Below are 16,790 nucleotides of genomic sequence, written 5' to 3'. Positions count from 1 at the left end.
GAAGCAAGGAAGGAAGAAGGAAAGAAAATGAAATAAAATATAAACGTTATTAAAATAAAAAATAATTATTAAAAAAAAGTTATTTTAAGTAATGTAAAGAAAGAAAGAAAGAAGAGAACAACCAAAGTAAAAAACATACCCACCAATGATAACAAGCACTGAAAACTATACTAAAAAAAGAAACAGACAGACAGAACCCTAGGACAAATGGTAAAAGCAAAGCTATAGAGACAAAGTCACACAGAAGCATATGCATACATACTCACAAAAAGAGAAAAATGGGAAAAAAAAATATATATCATTGCTCCCAAAGTCCACCTCCTCAATTTGGGATGATTCGTTGTCTGTTCAGGTATTCCACAGATGCAGGTACATCAGGTTGACTGTGGAGATTTAATCCGCTGCTCCTGAGGCTGCTGGGAGAGATTTCCCTTTCTCTTCTTTGTTCTCACAGCTCCCAGGGGCTCAGCTTTGGATTTGGCCCCGCCTCTGCGTGTAGGTTGCCTGAGGGCGTCTGTTCTTCGCTCAGACAGGACGGGGTTAAAGGAGCAGCTGATTCGGGGACTCTGGCTCACTCATGCCCCGGGGGAGGCAGGGGTACGGATGCGGGGCGAGCCTGCGTCGGTAGAGGCCGGAGTGACATTGCAGCAGCCTGAGGCGCGCCGTTTGTTCTCCGGGGGAACTTGTCCCTGGATCACGGGACCCTGGCAGTGGCGAGCTGCACAGGCTCCCCGGAAGGGGGGTGTGAATAGTGACCTGTGCTCGCACACAGGCTTCTTGGTGGCGGCAGCAGCAGCCTTAGCGTCTCATGCCCGTCTCTGGGGTCCACGCTGTTAGCCACGGCTCGTGCCTGTCTCTGGAGCTCGTTTAGGTGGTGCCCTGAATCCCCTCTCGTTGCACACCCCGAAAAAATGGTCTCTTGCCTCTTCGGCAGGTCCAGACTTTTCCCCAGACTCCCTCCCAGCCAGCCATGGCGCACTAACCCCCTTCAGGCTGTGTTCACGCCGGCAACCCCAGTCCTCTCCCTGCGCTCCGACCGAAGCCCGAGCCTCAGCTCCCAGTGCCGCCCTCCCCGGCGGGTGAGCAGACAAGCCTCTCGGGCTGGTGAGTGCCGGTCGGCCCTGATCCTCTGTGCGGGAATCTCTCCGCTTTGCCCTCCGCACCCCTGTTGCTGTGCTCTCTTCCGTGGCACCGAAGCTCCCCCTCCGCCACCCGCAGTCTCCGCCCGCGAAGGGGCTCCTAGTGTGTGGAAACATTTCTCTTTCACAGCTCCCTCCCAGAGGTCCCTGGGAGGGAGCTGTCCCTATTCTTTTGTCTCTGTTTAGTCTGTTTTCTTCTGCCCTACCCAGGTACGTGGCGAGTTTCTTGTCTTTTGGGAAGTCTGAGGTCTTCTGCCAGCATTCAGTAGGTGTTCTATAGGAGCTGTTCCACATGTAGATGTATTTCTGATGTATTTGTGGGGAGGAGGGTCATTCCACGTCTCACTCTTCCGCCATTTTGATGCTCCTTAAGATATTTCTTAGATGTCAAAGAATGTGCACTCTCCACAAGGTGAAACAGTGAGTCAATGATGGAACTAAACTGAATCAAATGTGATTTTGTTAAGGTCTCAATAGGATAATATTTTGATACTCTAGCTCTGACCTAGTTCAATTAAATACAAACAGAAAGAGAAGTTATAATTCAAACTGGTTTTGTTCATGGTTCAATTAATAGATAATATTTTGAGACAATTAAGTATATTCATGATCTGTTTTCCAGTTTTAGATGCATGATTTTGTTGTGAGCAAGTTGCTAATTAAATTGGAGCACATTTAGGAAGGAAACAGAAGGAAGTAGTTATTTTCTGCAAGGTTATGTGCCTACCTCTCCATCACTTCATCTTTACTAACTGTGAAATACCTGCCATTATCCCCATTGTATAGATAAGGAAACTTAAAACACCATGTTGGTTAAGTATCTTTCCCTCAGTTCGCCAATTGGAATGTGCAAAAATTAGAATTGCTCTAATTTGTTCATAGGTTTTATGACTTTCAAGCTCATCTGACCTTCTGGAGCAGTATGTGCCTTCTATGTGTAAGATAGTTTGGCTTTTCTATATGGGCAACTATTGCTAATTAACGTTCTCCTTGTTTTCACTTAATGAGACTATTCTCTGTGCAAAACCTTATGACATGTTTTCATCTACTTAAATAAGACAGAGCAAAGGCTTTGTCAATGACCTTCTTAAAAATATATAGTTTAGTTTACAATTGTATTAGCACATTGAACTGTTTTCTGTGACAATGCTCACATCTGTACATTCTGGTAAACTCTTCCCAGTCACATCTGTTTACTGTCATACAAATATGGCCCATACAAAGATGCCTAAATTCCCGAGGGGAAATCTATTCAAATTCATGGCAAAGTGATTTAGAATAAGAAAGGAGGATAGAATTCATAATTCTACATCTGGCTTTGGGAGAGTTACCATTTAGATTCAGTGCTGACCCTGACTGAGAGATTTGTCTTGATATTAAGAAAGCTTTTTTATACCACCATCATCCCTTCAAGCTAGGGTGTTATTGCATCTTTCAAGAAATTGCAAACTAATAAAATCTAGAGGAATTCATTGGGTTTCTAGAGAGTTTGAACTCCACACGTGCAAACTGTCAGCTTTAAGTAAGTCATGCAAAACTCTATTTTAATGATTCGGCCTCTCCCTGAATATGGGAAATGGGAAATGTTATTCGGTAGTTAGAATAAAACGGTTTGAATGGCAAGGAATAGATTAAACCTGTTCACAGTCACTGAGCAGAGATGATAAGAGATGATTTGAAAGTAGAAATAGTCATTTGTGATGGGTCTCGCTGTTAACACACTAGCATGTGTGAAGGCAGTAGAGAGCATGGGTGAGACCCATGAGCATGCCTTTATCTCTATAAATCAAGCATTCACCAGAGGTTTCTTCCTGCTAGAATTTCTCATACCGGACCTGACTTCCATTCCCCAACCAACCCACAAGGCCCATGGAATAGAAAGAATAGAAATACATCAATGAATGCAAATCAGAAAACCCTGTGGAAAAGGTCCCCTGAAGAGATCTTGGCAGGGTGGTTCCTAACTGACAACCAAGAATTCATGCGAGAGAATGCTAAGGGCAGGTGACTTTAAATATGTGTGGCTGAGAGGTTCAGAGCACAGCTTGGGCCTTTTACAGAGCTGGATTCCGACCCTGCTTCTGTCCCTTTCTGTCCTTTGTGTTAGCCTGATTGGGCAAGTTACATAATTTCTTTGAGTCTCAGTTTCCTCATTTGTAAATGAGTGATAATAACGGTAGTGTTCATCTCATCATGGATTGAATTAGGCCATATATGCAAATGCACAGCATGCAGCTGCCTGGCACTCAATAAATGTTATCTGAAATTCAAAACCAAAAAGAAATCTATCAAACTTAAATACTTTTTGTTTGAATACAGAAGCAGTATGTTTACCAACATTCTAAATAGCTAAATAGTTCATTAAGCAATATTGTTAAATTCTTACTCTGCATCTAGTTCTGTCCTTCTATAACAGAAGCCCTGGAATCCCCAGACACTGAAGATAAGACATCCTTTACTAGAAAACATCTTATTTTCCCCATTCCATAAAATCCATCAAGTTTTCACACCTTGAGGCTTTTATATTTTACCACTTGCAAAATGTGGGGCTTTTCGGACACCTTTCCATGGCACAAACCCCTCTCCCCCTCTGTTCTACTCTGGAGGAAAAAGTCACGTGGCAATAGCCTTTTTCTAATTCTCCTCACCTCTTTCAGACTACCTTTTAGTGTAAAACATTTCCTGTGACTGCTAAATCTCTTTGGTTATATGCACTGGTTAATTACTTTCCAAAGCATCTGTTGCTTGTCAGGCAAACATGTTCCATGTGTTTGTGAAAATGGCTTTTCTTTCCAGAAAATTCACTGAAGACATTCTGTAATACAGGGAATAAGAAAATGAAGTCCCTCCCATGTGTTAGGCACCTGCTATCTATCAGGCACCCCTCTAATAATTTCCTCCAATCCTTTTAGTAACCCTGTGAAATAGGTAATATTACATTTTACACATCAGGAAAAGGAAGAATTGTGGAAATCAAATCATTGGCTATATAAATAAAATTTGAATCCAAGTATTTGTATTACTATCAAGTGTTGGGGGCAGTGTTTTCTGATTTGATATTTGGATTGTGGGAATCATATAATGAAGACATATTACCCCCCCTTTTAAAAAAAAAAAAAACAACAGTGGTTAGATGCCACGAAGTAAGTGGCAATGCCTTAACCGTATGCGTGTTGTTAGACCCGAAGTTCTCTTCCATCCTTGTCAAGGGGAGTGGTAACCTTCTCTCCTTTCATACAACACATTACCCCCTTTTTTAAAACAACAGTAGTAGCCATGAGCACGTCCACCATCACAACCACCACCTAAAATCCACGATAATCTGTGGATCACAGTGCATCACTCTCAAGGGAAAAGTTCTATATGCAGTGAATAAGCACAGAGGGCAAAATAAGTGTGGCAGGCAAATTTCATTGATCTCCAGGATTCCTGCCCCTTCCCCATTATATATTCCCTTTATAAACCCCTCCCCTTGAATGTAAGTGGGACTTGTGAATATAATGAGTCATCACACCTGCGATTATGTTACATTATACAACAGAAAGGATATTTCAGATGTAACTAAAGTCTTCAGTCAATTGACATTGAGTTACCAAAAAAGGAGGTTATCCTGTGTGGACCTGATCTAATCAGATGAGTCCTTAAAAGACTTCAGATAGATTCAAAGTGAGAGAGTTTACTCCTGCTTGCATTAAAGGAGAAAACAACCATGTTGTGAACTGAACATAGAGCCATGTGGCAAGTATACCAGGTCAGCCTCTAGGGGCTGAGGGCATTCCCTGGCCAATAGCCAACAAGCAAATGAGGACTTTATTCCAATAACTGCAAGGAACTCAATTCTGCCAACAGCCACTCACCTTGGAAGAGGACCTTGAGCCTTAGGTGAGATCACAGCCCTGGCTGACGCCCTGATTTCAGCCTGAGGAGACCCTGAGCAGAAGACCCAGTTAAGCCATTCCCATGGACATCCTTTTAAGCTGCTAAGTTTGAGATAACTTGTTACTCAGTAATAGAAAACTAATATTCAGTACATTGAGTTAACTGTCAAATGAGTGATGGATGGTAGGTACTATGAGCTCAATAAAGTAGAAATAAATCAATTTGTTGGGAGGGATGTTAATATTGCTGCAGAAGAAGAATCTTCAACTCACTGGGGATAGACGCTCTATACCAAACTTTTCCATTCTACTCTCCTTTTTAATATGTCATTTTCTTAGGGTGGTTTCCCCAGAAGCAGACCCTAAGACAAGGATTCACATGCACAAGATTCTTAATGAAAATATTCCCAGGGAGAGCTGAGCAGAGAAAGGGAAGAAGCCAAGCAAAGAGACAATTTCAGGCAAAACCCCAGCTGTAGCTGAATCTCACATTGGCAGTCTAAAGTATTATTGTACACTAACATTTATCCTTACTTGGGACCAGAAGTTTGGGGTTTCATATTTGGCAGCAGTCAGTCACTGGCGAATAACATCCTGGTGCTGGCATTGCCATCTCACTACAAATATAAGCAACATCAAAGGCAGCTCCAGTAATTCAGGGGCAGGTCTTGGAAGGGAGACACAGGAGAAGACAGTTAAAAGAAAAACAGAAGGAGGTGGACTTCTGGTTTCCAGTCCAGTATGAAAGAAGCTTGGAAATGACCATTCTGTTCTAACAAGAAGTGAAAATCTGAGCAAACTAAAAAATCAACAGCTCTTCTTAGATCCATACGAGAAGTGAGGTCACAGGAAAAGCCAATGCCCCCTAAATTGGAGAGAATGGCAGGCCAATACAAAGAATAACAACATATTAGAGCAGAAACCTCTGAGGAATTAATACAGGATAAGAAACCCTGAACTATAATTGATGGATTTCTGGAGACTCATTGTGTACAAGTCTGAGAGTTAAAAACTACAGAGGGACTCAGTCATTGGGAAGCCCCACACTTTTGTGAGTTTTACCTTCCAGAGCTTAAATCAGGTTATCATAGTGAATGCTGAAAAAAATTCCCTCATACTTCTGCCAGGGGAAAGAGAAAAGGGACCATTTTGAAATATGCCAGAACATTCTACAAGGTCTACCCTCAGAAGAATCTATTTTACCACAGCCTAAACTATTGGGGTTTTATCAGAACCCAGCTGACCTGGGGGAAGAGGAAGAAAAATTTCTAACTCCAGGCCACTCTACCATACTGTCCCACTTAAATGCAGGGGAGAGCTGAGAGGCATGTATGAAGTTCACAGTCTAGAGGCACAAGCTCACTAAAAGTCTGAAACCTAATCAAAGAACTACAGAATGCTTCCTCTTCCCCCAAACCTTACTATCACATTACTAAAGGCCTATTTATGGCAGTTCCATTCACCTAGCACATCATGTATAACTTTCCAGAAGAACTTACAATACATATGAAAAGGCAAAAACACAGTTGGAAGACACAGAGAAGGCATCAGCAATCAGACTCAGATATGACAATGATGTTGGAATCAACAGGGCAGGAATTTAAAACTACTATGATTAATATACTAAAGAATCTAATGGATAAACTAGACAGCATGCAAGAACAAATGAGCCATGTAAGCAGAGAAAAAATTCTAAGTAGGAACCAAAAAGAAATGCTAGCGATCAAAGCACTGTAGCAGAAGTGAAGAATGCTTTTACTGGGCTCCTTAGTAGACTGGGCATGACTGAGGAAAAAATCTCTGAGCTTGAGGATATCTCAAGAGATACCTGCAAACTGAAAACAAATAACAATATCTCTGGGACAACAATAAAAGGCATAACATATTTGTGATGGAAATAACAGATGGATGAGAAAGAGCAAAGGAACAGAAGATATATTTAAAAACATAATGAATGGGACTTTCTCCAAATTAATGTCAAACACAAAACCACAGATCCAGGAAGCTTAGAGAATATCCTGTAAGATACACACCAACAAACTACACCTTGAAAGGCAGTATGGCAAAACTCACATAGGGAGAAGTAGACAATCTGAATAGACAATGTCAAGAGAATGAAAAGATAAGCCACAAACTGGGAGAAAATTTTGCAAAAAGAATATTGGATAAAAGACTGTTACCCAAATAGACAAAGAATGCTTAAAGCTCAACAATAAAAAAACAAACAAGCAAATTAAAAAATATGCCAAAGACCTTAAAGATACCTCAACAAAGAAGATATGCAGATGGAAAATAAGCATAGAAAAAGATTTTCCACATCATATGTCATTAGAGAAAGGCAAATTAAATGACTTCCTAACTACACACCTTATTAGAATGGCCAAAATCCAGGACACTAATAATACCAAAGGCTGGTGAGGTTGTGAAGCAACAGAAACTCTCATTCATTGCTGGTGGAAATGCAGAATGGTACAGCCAATTTGGAAGAGAATTAGTTACCCAAAAGTGCTGAACACTTATGTCCACACAAAAACCTGCACATGAATGTTTATAGCAGCGTTATTCATAATCACCAAAACTTGGAAGTAACCAAGATGTCCTTCAGTTGGTGAATGGATAAGGAAATTTTGGCATATCTAGACAATGGAATATTATTCAGCACTAAAAAGAAATGGGCTATCAAATCATGAAAAGACATGGAGAAAACTCAAATGCATATAACTAAGTGAAATAAGCCAATCTAAAAAAAGGTGCATACTATATGACTCCAATTACATAACATTCTGGAAACGGCAAAACTATGGAGACACTAAAAAATTCAGTGCTTATCAGGAGTTAGGGAGGAGGGAGGGCTGAATAGGCTGAGCACAGAGGATTTTTAGTGCAATGAAAATACTGTCTGATACCATGAGGGTAGATATATGTCATACATTTATCCAGATCTATAGAATGTGTGGGGGCAGGTATATATGGGAAATCTCTGTACCTTCCTCTTCATTTTTTATGAGCCTAAAACTGCTATTAAAATAAAGTCTATTAAAGAAAAGAAAAATACAAGGGGAATATGATAATATACCAGAAATTTGTAAAAGGATTCAAGTGAATCTGGGTGATGTATCAGTAATATCTATTACAATTATGTACCATTGACAAGATTACAATTAACAGCTTAATAACTCTGGAGTCCTGCTTCTAAAAATTAAAAAAACAGTAAATTGACTAAGAAAATGTGCCTTTTAATACTACTATAACTGCCATTCATTAAATGACTATTATGTCCCAGACACCATTTCATTTAATAAGTAGCACAACCTTATGACATTAGTTCTACTACAATCCTCATTTTACACATCAGGAAATTTTGGTTACAAGAGATAAAATAACTTGGCCAAGTGAATGTACCCTCTAAGTGGGTGAGCTGAGATTTGAATTATCTGAGTCAGATCATGTGTCCATGCACTACATTAAGCCACTATCATTTTCAGTAGGTTTAAGGTATGATGTTGGCAAATTATCTCAGATAATAACCATAAAAAGTGTTTACCATGTGCCAGAGTCTTCTGAGCACTTTATGTAGATTAACTGTCTTAACACTTCAAAAGAGTACATGTCTTTATCATTTTTTTGAGTGAGGTGTGTTATTTACTATGGTCAGCCAATGCATAACAATGAGAGATGTTTAATATCCTGGAAACATTGTGCTCATAATTTCTTTATCTCCCTCCCATTCTCCTTTCCTTCCTTTCCCTTTTTTTCCTTTGTATCTTGATTTAATCTTTAACTAACTTGCATTGGACACCACATTTCAGCAAAAATCATGATGATATTAATGAGTTACAAAAGAGCAATTAAATATGAAGCCTGCTCTCAGGACCTTACAAAAACTTAGATGAATGCATAAATGCTTACAGCATAAACTGAAGAGGGGGGCTCAGAGAGACTACTTCATAGATACTCAAAGAAGGAAGAAATTGAATTTACAGTTGACCATTGAACAACATGGGTTTGAACTGCACAGGTCTGCTTATGAGTGGATTTTTTCCTGGTAAACACTATAGTACTACCTGATCCACAGTTGGTTGAATCCACCAACACAGAACTGTGGATTCGGAGGGACAACTATGGGACTTGAGCATCTGAGGATTTGAGTAGATGGGGCGGGTCCTGGAGCCAATGCCCAAGCATTGTTCAAGGGTCAACTGTATTTGAAAATATTGACAGTTAAAATAGACTTTGAAGGATAATTGGATTCATATTTATTGTGATGCAGGGATAAACCATCATCGGTGGAAGGAACAGTAGGAACACCTTCATAAGTTAGGAAGGAGCAGCTTTTCTGGTATCCAGGTAAGCACTTCAATTTGGCTGTGGCAAAGAAAAGATTAGGGGAGTGGTATGTAGGTCGGTGCCAGATTGTCTACTCTAAATGCCAAGTTAAGAAGTTTAGGCTTTAATTTTCACTCAAAGTTCAAAGTTCTAATTTCTAAGTCCCAGTTGGATGAGAAAACTATCAGATTTTGGACAACGCTTAAACGTGTATTTTTACTCAGGGTAATTGTCTATCTCTTGATGCGAAACCAAAGGGATATTTTAAGAGTTTCTTTATTTTGCTGTTTCAGTAGACACCGGAGAAGAGAATATTAGTTGAAGTTCCTCTAAGATATTTTCTTATGACCAATGAACACCTGCCATGAGATTGTGTTTCTTTTTGATGTCTTTTTAATCAGCTTACCAATTTGCAGTTAGAAAACAAAGTAGCTAAAGCCGCAGTAAGTCTGGAAGCACAGTAATCCTCACCTCCCTCTCAGATCAGCATTGCTTCTATTGAGCCTGCTTATTTGTTTTTGTCTCTATTCAAGAAGAGGGATAAAAACCTTATTTATGAAGCTTTCATTAGTGACCTGAAATACCACCACAAAGACGATGGTTTTTTTCCTGTGTTTATTTAGACAATTATTCACTTACAATGTAGGATTGTGGAATTGAGCACAGAAAATAATGGACAAGTACTTATTAACAATTTCATTATAAGCCAGTAAATGTAAAATCTCAAACTGCATCTCATCATATCAAACTAGATGGATTTTTGACTGACTTCCAGGACTTCAGTTAAATAAGTAAATTTCCTTTATTGAGAAGTTCTAACACCACAGACTGTTCCCCACTCTGTGCCTGAGCGCTTATATGCAGGAGGAACATGCAACTTATTATCCAAAGAGGAATGGTTTTGACAGGAAAAGAAGGAGATATTAACAGTTATAGCAGCATCTATGTGAACTGTCCCAGGCTAACTGAGATACACTGTCACCTGATTTATTGGAATTTCAAAGAAGCTAGGAGATCTAGAGTATATTCCTGATCCATTGTCGACTTTAGCAGTGGGTGCTGCTTCTAACATCTACTGATTTCCTACACTCTGATAAAAGATGCTTCGTAGGGCTTGTTGATGGCAGGGGAGTTTGTGAGCTCCCCAAATTCTCATTCTGGCCATTACTCACACTGGCCTAGGGAGATGTTTGAATTTCATGGATAGATAACTTTTCCTTGGAACTCAAACTCAAGGGTCATATGATATTGTTCCAGATAATGAAAGACTCTAAGGAATACAAAAGGAATTTTGTAAATTCCCTATCTTGAATACCTCATTTAAGAAGTATGTTGATTTTGACTCTAAATATAGAATTGACTCATTTCAACTCCCTTTTCGTGGTAGCTACATGATTTATGAGAAACATGTCTTTAATAATGTAGAGGAAAGATATTTTCCAGGAGGTGCATCAGTGTTGCTATCTCTCTTAGCACTTAGAATCTCAGGAAAGAAGCATAGAGTAATGGACAGATCCTTGTGGGTAGGCAAGCGATATTTCAATGCTAGCTCTGCACTTCCTAGCTGAGTGATTCTGGGTTAGATGCTTAACCTACCTGGACCTTAGTTTCTTCATTACCTCATAACACTCCCTATGAATCAAACATTCTGAAAAGCACTTTACATGAATCATCCCATTTTAACTGCCACAACAACACTTTGAGGTAGATTTTTTTTTTTTTTTTTTCCGGTATGCGGGCCTCTCACTGTTGTGGCCTCTCCTGTTGCGGAGCACAGGCTCCGGACGCGCAAGCTGAGCGGCCACGGCTCACGGGCCCAGCTGCTTGGCAGCACGCGGGATCCTCCCGGACCGGGGCACGAACCCGTGTCCCCTGCATCGGCAGGCAGACTCTCAACCACTGCGCCACCAGGGAAGCCCTCATTTACATATTTATATTTCCAACTAGTGTGTACTTTCCAAGGGACAGAAATTTTGCCATTTTTGATCACTGCAGACACAGAAATTGATGCTCAATAAATACACGTGAAAGAAAGGAAGAAAGAAGGAAAAAAAGAAAGGAAGGAAGAAAGAAAGGAAGTTGCTAAAAGTGATACATCTATTCAGGATTTGAATTAGGAGTTGAACCCCAGTAATCTGAACCCACAGTGCTTCACTACTCCTTTATATTGTCTTCTTAGCTTGAGGTGCCACTGTGAAAATTAAATGAGAAACTTCCTAAATATGAGCTCAGTGGATATGTATTCACTCCCCTTTCTTCCTCTCAGATCTGTGTCTCTTGGATTACTGGGGATTCATACGTTAGAAAATAAAGAAACATTGCCTTGCCCAACTCTCAAGGGACGCATTCATACTGGAGAGCTCATTTAATGATTTACAATGGATGAATATCTCTTTCCTTGGCAGGAGATCTACTTAAAGAAAACAAATTAAGATCAGTTACTTGATGCATTTATGGGACCTGATCCAGGAAAAATCCATAAAGAAATTACTTCATCAGACTCAGTCTTTTTCAACAGTCTGAGCTACTTTTTTAATGTTCCTGATTAGAGTAGACTTTTGATGTACAGTCACTATTGTTATAATCACAGTAATTGTTATGATTATTATTTAAGAAAATAACATTAGCACCTTCAAAGATGCACAAATGAGTAACAAGGTAAAATTTGTAATATTTCCGAAGTGTGAATTTGAACCTTGCATGACAGGAGACTGGTATTCATGGTAAAACTTATAGATATTAAAAAGTGAGCAACTTGAGGATATGGAAAAATTGGAACTTTTGTACTTTGCTGGTAGGACTATAAAATAAGGAAGCTGCTTTGGAAACTGCCTCAAAAAGCTAAACACAAAGTTACCATGTGACACAACAATTCTACTCCTAGATATATAACCAAAATAATTGAAAACAGAGACTCAAACAGATAATTGTATGCCAATGTTCACTGAAGAGTTATTCATAGCAGCCAAAAGCTGGAAATAATCCAAATATTCATCAGCAGATGAAGTGATAAACAATATATACATACAATGGAATATTATTTATCCATAAAGAGGAATAAAGTTCTGACACATGCTACAACAAGGATGAACCTTAAAAAAATTATGCTAAATGAAATAAAACAGGCACAAAAGAACAAATATTGTATAATTCCACTTATATGAAATATATAGAATTAGCAGAATCAGGGAGACAAAGTTGATCAGAGTTTACCAGCGACTGGGGGAAGAGAGGGGTGGGGAGTTATTGGTTAATGGTTACTGAGTTTCTGTTTGGGGTGATGAAAGAATTTTGCGAGTAATGATGATGTTGCACAATACTGTGAATGTAATTAACGTCACTGAATTTTTCATTTAAAAATGGTTGAAATGGCAAATTATATATATATATATATATATATATACACACACATATATATACCATTACTACAATTTTTAAAAAGTATATAGTAGTGTGACTTCTCATTGTCTTCTCAGGCCAAATGTAGTTAACTCTCATAATGCAATAGAAGGGTTTTTTGGTAAAAAAGAAAAGGGTATTTCTTGAAAAATGGAACTCTGGATGAACTTGAAGGAGTGTTGAACTGTGGTAAAGGAAAAACATGGCTATCCACAGTAGTATGATAAAACAGGAAGCTTGGTGAGAAATGTCTTATGACCAAATTTAAAAATTTGCAGACTTCTCAGGAGACACTTCTGGTGAATGCTGTGCTTACACTGTGCCACAAAATTTTCCAGAGTTGCACTAAAATCTGCATAATGGTATCATCCAGCATGAGAAGAGGCCTCAAAATCAGTAATTTGGGTAATTTGGAGTTAGATTATATAGGCATCTTTATTGCAGTACCACTGACATCATTTAGTACGTTAGTGCACATAGCAAATTACCAAGAAAAAGATCCTGTCGTCAGCAGTTTCCAAACTCAATTTACTGTAGAATTTATTTACTCACATCATCAGTAAGACAAATACTTATCCCAGACTGCAGTGTTGTTGAAACTGCCACACATAGTATCTGCTTTCTCACCAAATGGGAGGCCAGGGGGGATAAAAAAAATGTTTATATTCCTCCCTGAATGAGGATTTCTCTTCCTTACTCTCTGGATGTCAGGCTTGCTCATGTGACTTTCTTTGGCCAATAACATGTGAACGGAATTTCCTGAGAACTTTTAGGAGCCAGTGTGTGGTATTCTTCCCTCTTCCGTGAGAAGAGAAATGTTCTATGTAGAAGCTGCTCTATCAGCCATATTAGTGATAGAAGTGTTCTGAACATGGGAGAAGAAGTGTGAATATTTGTGATCAGGAAGTCAACTGTGGTAGACAGTATTATTGCCTAAAAGTATCTTCTACTTTTCCCTGTAAAAAGATTACACTTTTCTGTCCCAATATCAGGCTTGTGCATGGGACTCACTTGGCCAGTGACAGGTGAGCAGAAATAATGTGTCTCCTGTCTCGTGAGCCGAAGCATGGTGTTCCCTATTCACGACATTGTGAATATTCCATGTAGATATACTGTTCAGTCAGTTTGGATCCTGGATTAAAGATGACATATAGACGTGCTGCAGTTGATCTAATGACAGAGTATGGTATGAGTGAGAAATAATCATCATTATTTTAAGCCACTGACATTTTGGAGTTGTTTGTTACCTCCAAACCTAGCCTAGCTGAACTAATATTGATAGATTAGGAAGCCCAGGATATACTAATTAATTATCCCATCCCCCGGAGATATTGTGAATGGTTCAGGAATAGGCTCATAGGTTAAATCAGGCTAATTAACATTCTCTTCCCAGATTCTAATTTGAAGAGTTGGTTTCAAGGCAATAAATATTTCATCCCATTTTAGTAATGGAAGTCTTACAGTTGCCAGGAATACAATCATTGGCTACTATGAGAACCAATCACTTGGTGATAGCTTTTAAAACTATTGATGCTGCAGGTTGGTGTTAAAACAGAATTTTCAGTGCTTTAGAACTATCTCCTTGAATTTTAAGAACCAAATCTTAACAGTTTTATGGTGCCAGTGCTTAGTTATCTCCTATTGTTAAATTGTAACAGTGAATTGATGCACCACACGTTGTAGATTAGAAAATGTTGGGCTTCCCTGGTGGCGCAGTGGTTAAGAATCCACCTGCCGATGCAGGGACACGGGTTCGATCCCTGGTCTGGGAAGATCCCACATGCCGCAGAGCAACTAAGCCCGTGCGTCACAGCTGCTGAGCCTGTGCCCTGGAGCCTTCAAGCCACAGCTACTGAAGCCCACGCGCCTAGAGCCCGTTTTTATCTACTAATATGTCCTGTGTTTCTTTGGAGGGAGGTATGTCATACATAGCTATCCCCTGATTTGTTTTTATGACAGAATCAATCTCCAGAGATTAATGATTTGTAGAACTTATCTTGGAAAACTCTGCTCTATAAGTAACTCGTGGCTTCTGAATGTCTTACATCACGGAGCGTGGAAGTCCAGCTCCCTGTAACCCAAATAAATGTTGTGTTAATAATTCAAAATACTAAACAGAGATGTGTGTTCTGACCACTATTAGTGAATTCATGGGGACATAATTTACCCCCTAGGGACAAACTATTCTTTATCATTGTTTTCTGGAGAAATCATGGAAGAAATTTTTATAGGTACATATGAGATTAGTGACCAAAAAGCTGAGTATATAGACCTCAGCTCCAGAAGAGTACCTCATCTACCTTACTCTTATATCCACTTGAAGAACCTGGTGTCTTCAAGAATTCGTGCATTCTAATCGCATAACTTTATTACTATACTTAGCAGACACCTTTTAGAATATGAGTCCATTACACACCAACCAATTCTCTAAAATCTTTAGACCAGTTTATATTTCCTTGGAAATTGTGATTGGAGTTAAGAAGCTGCTTCTGAATATATTAGAAATGTAGCATACACACTTAGAAGATAAGCACGAGCATGTTCTTCTCTATGAATGAAAAACAAAAACAAAAACAAAAACAAGGAAAGTGAAGTCTACAGAGACAGAGGAGATGGGAGCAGATGTCCCAGGAAGAGCTAAGTTTCAGATGGCCTTACACTTTTGGGTTCTATAAAGGAGAATTGTTGAGGTTAGTACCTGCATCACAAAATTATACTGAGGATTAAATGAATTGATACATGTAAAGTACTTAGATAGATACCAGGCATAAATGTTCAGTATGTGTATTATTTATGTATATAGAAAGCTCTGGAATAGCTTTTGTTTTATGCTCTGGAAGCTACTAAAATTTTACCTTTATCAATACTTTTAGGCAATTGTATTATGATATGGCTTGCTGTTTTTTCTGTGTGTGTGTGTGTGTGTATACATACATATATGAGTGCATAATTAGGTATTATCTGTCTTAGGGTTTATTGAGGTATTTCGTTCCATGAGTTTAAAATTTTCAACAAATTTGGGAAATTTGAGCCATTATAACTTCAAATATACCATCTACTCACTCTATACTTTTTCTTCTGAGATGTTCATTACAGGTATGCTAAACTACTTGATATTTTCCCACAGATACTGAAGTTATTTTTATATTTTTCAATTTTTTTTTCTCTTTGTGTTTAGTTTTGACAGTTTCTATTTCTATACTTTCAGGTTCATTAATCTTTTATTCTGCAGTCTCTAATTTGAGGTTAATCTTATTCAATAAATTTTTCATTTCACATATTGCATTTTTCTTTCTAGAATTTCCCTTTGATTCTTTCACCTTTATATTCATGATGTCCTGTAAATTATTGAACGTATTGTTGGAATTGTTTTGATATCCTAGTCTGCTAATTTCATCATCTTTAACATTTCTGGATCTGCTTTTATTTACTAATTTTTCTTCTGGATTGGGTCACATTTTCCTGCTTCTTGGAATGATTAGTGAATTTTTTATTAAATGCTGAAATCGTCATATATTATGTTGTTGGAGGTCCAATTTCTTTGTATCGTTCTAGAGAATGTTGAGTTTTGTTCTATCCAGGTAGTTAAGTTACTCGCTATTGGATTAATCCTTCCCAGACTTGTTTTTAAGTTTTTAAAGTCATTCTAGTGAAGTCTTTACTTTAGAGATAGTTCAGCCATAGCCCTAAGGCGTGACACTTCTGGGCTCTCTCCTGGATGCTCTTGGTATTCAACAAGGACTGGCAATTTTGAGATGTTGGAAGTCAAATATTTTCAAGCTCTGTGTGAGCTCTCAGAATTGTTTGGTTTACCATTCTCTGTTCTTTGCCCAGCCTCATGGAGCTTCATAGTCAAAGCTCAAGGGTTGTTTTCTGCATAGCTCCTCCTTTCCTGAAATCCTTTTTATAAATTCCAGCTACCTTATTTTGTCTAAACTCTTATCTCTGTTTCCTCAACTCAGTGGGACTGCCATTTTTTCTACTTATGATCTCTCTTAATGTATCACTGTTTAGAAGTTGCTTCCAGCCAAAAATCTGTGGCAAATTT

At 38.8% G+C, this 16,790-nt stretch overlaps 1 non-coding gene across 1 annotated transcript; it reads right to left on the bottom strand.

Moving 5' to 3' along the window:
• Positions 1–4,256: 4,256 nt before the first annotated feature.
• LOC132430392 (U6atac minor spliceosomal RNA) lies at positions 4,257–4,382 on the bottom strand. Its single transcript, XR_009520485.1, has one exon. It is a non-coding gene; the product is annotated as a U6atac minor spliceosomal RNA (small nuclear RNA).
• Between the last annotated feature and the right edge of the window lie 12,408 nt (positions 4,383–16,790).

The sequence above is a fragment of the Delphinus delphis genome, chromosome 8, assembly GCF_949987515.2.
Source record: "Delphinus delphis chromosome 8, mDelDel1.2, whole genome shotgun sequence".
NCBI classification, from domain to species: Eukaryota; Metazoa; Chordata; class Mammalia; order Artiodactyla; family Delphinidae; genus Delphinus; species Delphinus delphis.
Note: the sequence above shows the minus strand (reverse complement) of the source record. Positions and strands in the feature narration are given on the sequence as shown.